Here is a 10,878-nt window from a genome sequence, read left to right as displayed (position 1 = left end):
AATGGAAAAATGTCGGTCATCAACCGCCATTCCAATAATGGTGCCTGCGGCTAGAGTAATACTCTTTAAGTCGCTGTTATCCACCTCTATTGGAATGGTGTCCTGTTCTATGTTGACTAATGGTGTTGGGTTTACCCCTAACCCTTGCTGTTGGAGAGAAGCATTTAGATGGATATAAGCATCAGGGTTTTTCAATTTTTGTCCTCTTTTAACTTTCACTCCCAGGGAGAATTGTCGGGTCCTTTCTGGGATGGTGACTTCCTCTTTAATCTGAATTTCAACTGCATAAGGTAGCAATTGATCTGACCTAAATGCTTTTTCTGAATCATCAAAGCCCATGGGATTATCCGCTAATCAGGACCAAGCTTTGAAGTTTATTAGGTCCAAACTAATGGCAAAACGATTGAGAATGTCACTGCCTAAGTAAAAGGCGGCAGCGACGTCTCGCACGACCCAACAATTATGGACTATGCTCTTGTTGCCAATGGAGATTTTGAGCATACACCTGCTTGGCAGGAGATGTTTGGAATTAGGTGCTTCCAGGTCCATTTCCCATTTGTCTATCAGTTTGAATGTGGGAATGGCTAGATCTTTTGGGAGTTGGCGGTACATGGCTTCGCTGATGAAGCTCTTACCGTTGTTTACACACACTCGAGCGAGAACAGAGTCCTTCCCATCATTTAACTGAACAGGGATGAACAACTGCTCTCCAATTTGATGAATATCAGCCAGGCTCTGAGCTGATGTCACATCTTTCTGGACGATAGGAGTGGGAGTTTCTGATTGTGGATTAGTAAAGAATTTCAGGGTGTTTCCTTCCAGTGTGGAATACCACCTTAAACTGGAAGGAAGATTGATTTTCAGAAATAAAGAGGACCCCCCATCACCAGTCTGTTGTCCTACTGCTATTACTGTCACGTCTGGAGTTTGGTTGTTCTGGAAGTGAAATTCTACTTGGTCAGATTTTTGTTCAACCATGTGGCAGGTGCCGTTTAAACTAACATGGTTGACACTGTTTTAATTTTATTGGTCGGCTAGTCTGGGTCCAGAGGACCCTGTTTACACAATCTATTAGGGGTGACAACCTTCTCAGGAGGTCATTCCCTAGTAAACAAGGGGTGCCCTCTGGAGTCACTACTATGACCGGGTGTTTCACCTTGTGTCGCCCAATTTTAATGTCCAAGTCTGCAGTCCCCTCAACAGGAATTTCCTTCCCGTCAAAGTTATGCAGTTGTCCAAGAAGAGAGGTGAGAGGAATTCGGTAATTCTCCCTCCTTCCTGCATTTAGTTCCTCAAAGGCCCTTTTGGACAGAAGGGTAGCTTGGGATCCAGTGTCCACCAGTGCCAAAATTGTACCCTGCCCCTGTACTTGTACCGGGACATAGTATCTTCCCTCCTTCTCTTCAAGGGGACACAGATAATGCACATTTTTGGACAACTGGTGGGCTAAATTTCTGGTTTTGGACATTGCTAGCGAAGAGATTTGGGCAGAATTCTGTGGAGAGCCTTGGGAATCTGAAAGAAAAAGTTGGTAACTGGAGATCAGAGCCATTGTGGGTTTCCCTGGTTCCCGTTCTGGGCTGCCCCGCCCTTTTTGGAGGCAGTCATCAGGATGGGTCTGACCCTTGGGATTTTGGTGTTGTCGGTTCTGGGATGAGATGATGGGCGGTGGTAGCTCAGTCTCCACATCTCCCCAGTCTGGATTGGAATCCCTTGGGACCCATTTTTCCCATTTTTCCCATTTTTCCCATTCTCCCCCATCTCTGAAGGAGAAGATCCTTTTCCCAGAATCTTCTGAGGATCCCTCTCCCTCAAATTGGAAGACCTGTACCTCCTCCACAAAGTGGGTCTGTTTGGGTCCTTTGTTTCTCCTACCCCCCCTCTGCTCCTTGGGAGGCAGGCTTTCAGGGGCAGGAGGTTTTGTTTCCGGTTCCTGGTTTTCCAAGGGCTGTTTACAAGTTGGGAAGGAAGCTTCCTCCAAGGCTTTACACCCCCCTTCCCCTTGTGCCTCCTCCCTGGGAACCGGTGGGTTATCGGGGTGCTGTCCCCGTCATTTTTCTGGAGCACCAGGTCCAGAGTTTGGGGCGTTCTGCTGTGGCATGCTCATCTGAGGGTTCTGTCGAGCCCTCAGTATGTGACCCAGATCTCGTGCCATATTTTGGACCTGGCGCTCAAGTTGTGAAACCCGCTCACGCTGATACGGGGCTCTATTTTCTCCCCTGGGCTGATCCGGGGAAGGGTAGCTATCCCTTCTCTGGTAGTACCCTGGTTGGGAAGATTATGGTACCCCTCCACCTTTGGCCTCCCCTCTCCCGGATTAGGTTGTCTGGGCTCAGGGAATTGGGGAAAGAAGGATGGATGATTTTGGGGCTGGAAATTGGGTGGATACCTGGGGAAAAAGTTCTGCCCAGGATTTGGAGAATTTCTGCCCTCCTGTGGGAAGTTGGGAGGGAAGTTCCCTGGGTTAGGTGCTTGGCTGGATCCCCCCCTTGGGCTGGAGGAGTCCACACATAACCCAGGATTGGTCGGTTTCCCTTGTAGCAGGAAAATACATAGTCAGGGGAGCGGGGGACCCCATTTGTGGGACTACCTCCTCAACTCCCTGTCTGTGACTGGCCCGAGGGCCTTCTGAGCTGTGAATTATTTGGTGCAGGCAGGTGTTTAGGCCCCCCCATCTCCAAATCTAAAACAGGGGCAACCTTTACCTCTGCCGCCCTGGCAGCAGCAGGGTTGCTGTTGGTTTTGGGGTTTTTCGGCGCATTATTTTTATTTTCGATGGGCTTCTGCACCTCATAGATCCGGGTGGCCTGTTCAATGACCCAGTCTAAAGATCTTTTCTCATGAAAATCTCTCACGAGCTGGTTCATTATGTATTTGGGTAAGGCATGGAAAAACGTATTGATAAATTCTCTGCTATCCGTGCGCACCCTTCTGGTGGTCTGCGAAAAAGCACGCTTTAATTCTTGCACAAACTCTTGTGGGGCCTGATCCTCCCCACATTGCAAATTGTAGGCTGCCTTGCGAGCCTCTTGAGGATTTCTCTGAACAGAAAAATGTTTCAAGATGGCCGCCTTATAGGTGGACCATCTTAAATGATTTTGGTCCTCCAGCCCCGCAAAGAAACTGGAGTATTCTGGGGAGAATGTCCATTTGACGTACTGGATGCAGCTACTGCTGTCCTTCAAATTGAAAGTCTCCATCATTTGCTCATAGAGCTCCAAGTGTTCCCAAACGGAATACTTGGCGTTCTTATGATAAGAAGTGATGACACTCCTGATTGCCTTTATTTGTTTCAATGGGTCCTTAAGCAAGGCCCTTTTTGCCTTATTGGCCTTTTTGGTTCGGGTAACCCTGGTCCATTCACCCTCTGACTCAGAAGCACTGCTCCCCGAGGTGGCCGTCTGATCTTCCAGGTTTTCCCGGATTCTGCAAGCCTGGGAATGGCTGGCAGAATGTGGGGACCTGGTCTCCTGTGTCCTGTGACACTCAGAGGAGTCTTCAGATCCCTCCTTGCTACCAGGATTTGCTGGGTATTCCCCCACTGACCTAACTGGGTAGAGGTTTTCAGGATGCCCTTAATGTGCCTACTCTCCTGGGGTTCCCCACTAAATTGCACTGTGCTTGGGTGACCATACCCGGATACCCGCCCATCCATTCCTGGGAGGTACTGGCCTATGAGCCCCATACTTCTAGCTGGATAGTAATCTGCCATCCCCGTGGCACTGGGCTCATGTGCACGAGGGGACATGGGGGTGGCAGAGTCCAGACCCTGGGAGAGATGAAGGCCTCTGGTACTAGGGCTCCTGAGGTTATGCTCAGGAGTTTCTCTTTCCCAGCGAACCTCATCCCTCTCCGCCCCTGCTTCCCGTTGCAATGCAAGAGCCTGCGCTTTCAGTTCCTCAGTTAAGGCCTTACTAGACTCTATCAGTCTCTCCTGCATCGCTACCTGTTGCTCGAGCCTATCATTGTGCTGACAGAGAGCCTAATTTTCTCTCTGTGCCTCCTGATTGGCCAGTCTCTGCTGCAGGAGGGTTACCTCCTGAGTTGTGTCCCTATTGGCCTGCTCCTTTCTTGCCAGAGCATCCTCCACCCTCCTGGTGTGCTCTAACAAGTTCTGGTGTTCTTTTTGGAGGTCACCCAGTCCCTGGAGGGCTAGGTGATTTTCTTCCATTTTCCTTTTTAAGTGGCAGACTTCCTGGCCTAAGGTATCCCTTTCCTGACTAAGAGCCTGCATCTGTGCCGCCAGGTCGTCCCTTTGCCTTTGGAAGGCACCAGCTTTCTGGCGCTCCTGATCAAACTCTGCCTGGGTATCCAGGTCTTTCAGAATCAGTTTGTTGCTCTCTGCCTTCACTCTATCTAGATGACTTTGCAGGGTGGCTACCTGCTCTGTGCATGCCCTGTTAAAGTCTAGTTGTTGCTCCAGCTTTTTCTGGCTCTGCAAGGCCAGAAATCTGGTATCCTGGTCAGACTTTTCCTGTTGCAGGATACACATGTCTTCTTTGATTCTAATGAGATACTGTCTGCTCTCATTTTCTGACTCCTGGCTCCTCTGCAGCCTCTGCTCAGAAGAGACCAGGTCAGATTGGGCCTTCTCTAACGCCATCTGTTGCCTATTTGCCAGATCATGGCCTTCAGCACATTTATTCTGTATGACTCCCATATACAGGTACAAGTATGCCGCTATCCTGGCAATCTTGTTATGTTCCTCTTTGGCTTTAGGGGCCATATATAGTTCACTCAGGGCCACATGTAGGGGACCCTGATCTCTCCATGTATCTGACCCTGTTTCAGTGACCTGTTGCGTGATTGCCTGCAACCAGACCGTTTGGTCCTGATGAGTCCACTCACCTCTCACAAATAGCTTATGTAAGAGGTGCTCCCTCGCTATTTTCATGTCTACCAAGGTTGTCATTCTAGAAATTGATTTCCGTCCAGACTTACAGAAATTAGTATTTTATTTTTGCAAAACAGACCTTTCCCTTAGAGTGTCCTTTTGAGGAGTGCTTTACAGCATAACACAGCATGGTGATCCGACCGGATGTATGTATCTTGTCAGTTAGCACACTGTATTAATCTGCACAAGTGATAGATCTAATCCGGAATCCCCGGCTACGAGCCCCCAATTTGTAAGAGGATTCAATTCAACACTACAGCTAAGTCAATGCCTAGTCTGGGATACTGAATGGAAACCCTTATTGATATATCTTTATGTCCAGTTCATGAGTTCGGGATGACTACCCCTATATAACACCCCTCTCTTAGAATCCCCCTGACCCCACTGAGCCAAGAAGTAGTTCTGTTTTGCAAGTTTAAAAGGTTTATTTGAGAAATAAAACAAAATATAGATACCACGCTTTTATATTAAATTAATAATCGATATCACCCTTATGAATAATGTTAATCAACAATGGGTAATCTGACACTAGCACACTTCTTTACAATCAATGAGGAGTTAGTATAGGATGGATAAAGTAGCAAAAATACTTTTATGATTTCAAGGGAAAAGCAATGAGGAATAAAATGCAGTACAGAAATACTTGATATGATTTTAGCAAAAGATAAGATAATCACTTTTTCTCTGGCAATTCACCCCCCTCCACTATGCGATGTAATAAATGGAAGGAGATGGAAAGAGGAGCACACAGTTCTCAGGAATGCAATCAAATACAATACGAAATTCAGTTCCCCCCAGCAAGCTTAGAGGAAACAGGTATGAGTTTTAAAACACAGGCCCAAGTGCTTCGAATGTGGTGGCAGTGAAGTGAGAAATATGCTGAAAATGCTTTTAATTCCCTTTAGGAGGTTCAGGGTGAGTGAGAGATACTTGGGATGAGCTCAGGCTCACTTTAGCAATGATTCAGGAATGGTTATTAAGAGGCAAACGAATTTTTAGCAAAGGAAAGCAAAAAGCTGCTATCTTTTTACAGGTAAAGAAATCAGGCCAAATCGCAAATCGCAAATCGCTGCAAAATTTGCGAGTGCGTGAATCGCGATTACGGCAAAAGTATAAGTCGGTTCTAGGTTCGTTGGAAAGCTGAGATTCTAAGCTTTCAGAGGAAAGTTAAACCAAGTTCCTAGGACAGACGGTTCCAGAGATATGAACGATTTTGTAAAGGTCGTTTTTCGGATTTAAAGTAACTCAAATTGACAGGTGACAGCTTTGAAATGACAGGTGACACGATTTCTAGGAGACAGTTCTAATCAGATTAAAATAGTTGGGTTAAATTATTTTAACTAAGAGCTTATTTCTGTCACTATCTGATCTAAGTATTCACTCCTAGCTTTGAAAGGACTAGACCTCGCCACGGATTGGGTCAGGATTGGCTGCGGTTCCCTCGCCACGGACGGTCTCTGTGCGCAGCGCCTGGGTCAGCTCCGCTCTGCTGGGTCTGTCAGGCACCGGTTCTGCTCACAGCGTCTGGGTCAGCTCCCCGGATGCAGCGGCCTGTGGTTCTCTGGATCTCTGGTCTGCTTTCTGGGTGTCTCTGCTTTCTCTGGGTACACCCACTGCTTCTGGAACTTTCTGGCGCAGGGTTTCAGGCCAGAATCAACAGCTCAGCCCGGCTGTGAATAGTCTGCAAATGATTTTGAGGCCTGCTGAAGAGAACTCAGCTTGTGGGTTAGGCCTGTTCTTTACAAATTCTGAAGTAAAGTCTTGGTCTCTGAAGATTGATGGATTGAAGTCGGAAGTCTCCCGGCAGAGCGTCCCGCGGAAATTGAAAAAGGGATCCCCACTTGTCCTGCACTGTCTGCTTTTATGTGTTTAGAAAGTGGGTGTGTGCGCAGCATCACTAAGCCAGCCCCACTCTCAATTTATCATTGGCCAAGCTTTCCTTTCTCCCTTGATTGGGGGAACTGAGTTGTGAGTCAGAGTGATGAGGTAGATTTTATGGCCAGAGGGCCCTCCCCTGTCATCTTTACACACAAATCTATATTTGATCCAAATACATATTTTCCCAAATACACAGTTGTTTTACATCACCTACACACATCATATATCACATGAGGTAGGCACTGTTCCGACTCTGGCGTTTCTAGGAGCTTGGGTAAAGAAATGGCAACTTATTTTCGATTTTAGTGGGTTATGCAACATTGGTTTTTCATTAAAAATGATACACATATACACCTGTCCATACATACTCCAGTAAATTCCCATGTCTCTAGCTTAAACACAGAGTCTGTAGTATCAATAAATAGCGGGGTTTTGCCTCAGAACATCACACAAATTGGAGTTTGGGCTTGAATTGTGGGCAAAATTTTCATTTTAAGGATCCCCAAATTTCACATTTCTGTCATCTGGTTACCAAGAGTTATCAGTATTTCTGTAAAATATATATTTGCTTTCAATTCAAAGCACTGCAGTGTTTGAGTCTGCCCCCAAAGTTTGGGGATGACAGGGATCACATGTCTCTCCTGGCTGGCAGATCTTTGTTGACAGGAAACAGTCAAAATCACCATATCCTATTCAAGGGAAAAGGTCTTTTGGGTGGGCTCCAGCAAGCTGAGGTCAACAGACCAGGGGGCCACTTTGCATTTGGTTAGCATGACCATGTGATATCCTGGGCTTTCTGAGGTGAGAAGGTTTCCCAGCCTTTTGGCCTGTTAATCAAATCAGATTGTCTCTGGGAACGGCAGGTGGTTAGATTTCTAATTAACCAACAGTCTTTTGAAGTCCCAATTGTCACAGAAGGCTGACTAGCTTCTGAAGTAGCAGTTCTCCTGTCAGAGTTTAAACCGCTAGCGCCGCCTTGAGTCCAAAGTGGGTACTGCATGCATTTTTTTTTTTGGATCAGTCTTGAATTAATGCATTTCAAACAAGAGATTTTACATGGAAGTATATTATCCAGGTTCAGCACTTGGCACTGGTGTGGTTCTGCAGTAAAATAATTTTGTGCCCATAATTTAGCCAAATTTGACCTGAAGAAAATGAATTCCCAATAGTTATGGGTTGCTTTTGGCAATCAGCATTGCCCCTTTTGCAATGGTTTCAGGCTACTGTGTGTAGCCCAATGGTGGTTTTAGGCAGCGCCCTTCTGTGTCCACAACATAGGCAAAAATGGGTGGCAGCCTATTCTTCATGCATTTCCCTGTGCATTTTCTGGGAAGTTCTGGCCATCATGATGTTTTCAATGCCAGTAAGGCACAGTTTTTGTGGTAGGGCTCGGATGCATGGGTAAAAACATCCCACAATACCTACTAAGAGACTACTACAGTAATCCAATTTTGTACCAACAAGTGCCTTGGCAACAGTGACACAGTTTGTTTTAGACAAAAACGGACAAATATATGTCATCAGTTTGACATAGAATGCTGATGAAGACACCATGCTATTCACTTGAGGCTTCATACTCATGGTCTGGCCTAGGTAAATGTGATGCTGGAAATGCATCGGAGGGACAGGGCCTCCGTATCCTTGTCCTTTACTGCTTTTTATCATGTGTTCTGTCGTGTTTTCCACGCAGGAGTTCATGTGAGACTTCTGGCGATGCAGCTCTCTCTCTTTTGGTTTGGTGAACGGACCCGTGGGATACCTTTATGGCACCCATGGGTGGGGGTACAACCCTGTGCCCCTAGTGTATGTTTTTGGGCACCTGTGGGAAACAAGAGCTAAGAGAGAACCACGTTCCGTAGTAAGTGAAGCTCAAACATGGATGAAAGAAGTGGCATCCTTCCACACAAATATAAACCCAACAAACATGACGCATGTGTAACAGCTGCTGAAACAGTATCTGTCGAAGCCGTTGAAGATCCTAAAGCAGACAAAGTGGATTTAAGGCAGTCGGCTGAATTGGGGGTTGCAAGTGATTAAAACGCCTATGTGTACAATTGTACTTATACTGTTCTCACTGCTCCAGTCTTGGAGTGCATAGAGGATAACGAAGACAAAGATCTGTGTGATCAAATCCTTGAGAGCACAGAAAACGTGGGTTCATTTGCTGACTCAGTCGATCCCCCAAGCCCTGAAGGAAACAAATGTACATCAAATGAGACGGGACGGAATTCCATCGCAGTAGCTGACAAAGTCCTTTGTGACTTACTACAGATGACTCATAATCTAAGCCATAAACAAACAAAAGCAGCCGGAAGTGAAGCAGTGAAAAACATGTCCGCTAAGACTAGTGATGAGCAGTCGCTGCTACCACCTGATGCTCAGCCCCAGGGCAGCCGATAGCTGCCATCAAGAAAAAGAATAAGGGTTGATTCTACCATTGTGTCTCTTGTCACATGCTCACAAAGAAGAAGGGCAACCATTTGGCCCAAACAAATAAAGAACGAAAAATCAATGTTGAAATCCGCATGTCTGTGAGGTAGTATTAACCTCTCAAGTGACAAATCGTCTGAATCCACAGACGATTCCTTAACTGATTCTTCGTTTGTGCTAAGGGACCATCCAAAAGTAAGACGCTGTAATATAAACAAACGTGATGAACGAAAGGAATTAACAACGAATGACAACACCATCAAGAACATCGTAGAACAAGTGCTTGAGGATCTAAATCCGAACATCATGGCGGCCCTTATAATCTCAGTTGCTCCCTACAGAAAGTTGTACGAACAACTCAACGATAATTTAAAAGATCAAAACACCCTAATTGCCCTGTTAAATTCCAAATTGATGAATGTGGAACAGGAAATACTAATAAGTAAAAAATTATCGACCATTGAAAATTGAAGAACTGAGTCCAACACCAAACTATTGATGGAATTAACAACAAAAAAGTGCTGAAGATAAAAAGCTTTTAGCCGAATTGACCTTTGAAGCCCTCTCGCTCCTAAAACGATGGCAGCATGATGGAGTGCGAGGTGAATTTCATACCATGACAAACACGCCAAACATGCAGAGATACATGGACTGTCTCCACAGCAACTCCACGAAAACAAGTGCAAGACGTAATGGTGAAAGCCTTGTGTCAAAGGACATAATATCCACTGAAATTGGTACTGAAATCTCAAGTAATAATCATTTCAATGAACCCAAACACAAACTGAGTAGGCTGTCAACTGTAACAACAAGTGAGAGCTTACAAGTGGCAGCGGTATCTGTAATAGACACATCTTTTCCTTTGACCTCAGCTAATGCAGATGGGATCATTGGTAATCCAGAAGTCGAAATGAGTAATGATCCAGTACAACCCAGTGTCTCCTTAATAATGAACAATCAGAATAACAATGAGTAAGCCCCCAATAACAACGATCTAAGAGATGGGCATCAAGTAACCTTGTCCTACTTAATCTTCCACACAGGGAAAGGTGGAGGAAACAAAACACTGGTAAAAAAAGGCCTCCCTTGGGGAAAAAAAACTAAAAACCAGCAAAGAGGGAGGGTGTCACATGTTGACAACTCAAAGAAATTCTTACGGAACATTAAGGGGCCGATTCATGGAACAAACAGGCGCCGAAAATCTTCGCGCAAGCAGGCGCAAGCAGGCGCAAGCGGAAAAAAACAGGCGCACGTGCACGCGTGCGATACATGGAAGTCCCTGCGCGTGTCTTCCTCGGGATGTGCGCCAAACCCGTGCATGGCGCACACGTCACTGCAACATCCCGAAAGACGTGCGCGACGCGCACAGTGAAAGCGCACAACCTCGGCGCATACACTAGAAAGTGGGCGGAACACGGGGCGTAACGCGCGGAATGGGGAACAACTCGCGAAAATAAGGGCGTAACTGGGGATGTACTGCAGGGAAGCAGACGGAACGCCCACACGCACCCGAACCACACGTATTCATGGAATCGAATAGGGCAAAGCCACGCACAGCGAAAGACACGCACAAGCAGAAACACGTCCGCCACACGAAGGCAGGCGGTAGCGTCCATGCGCATTACAAAAGTGGCAACATACAGCAATAGTGCCTGTGCGAGCGGGGCACGTGTATT

The sequence above is a fragment of the Ambystoma mexicanum genome, chromosome 6p (assembly GCF_040938575.1).
Source record: "Ambystoma mexicanum isolate Mex_15411 chromosome 6p, UKY_AmexF1_1, whole genome shotgun sequence".
Classification (NCBI taxonomy): domain Eukaryota; kingdom Metazoa; phylum Chordata; class Amphibia; order Caudata; family Ambystomatidae; genus Ambystoma; species Ambystoma mexicanum.
Note: the sequence above shows the minus strand (reverse complement) of the source record.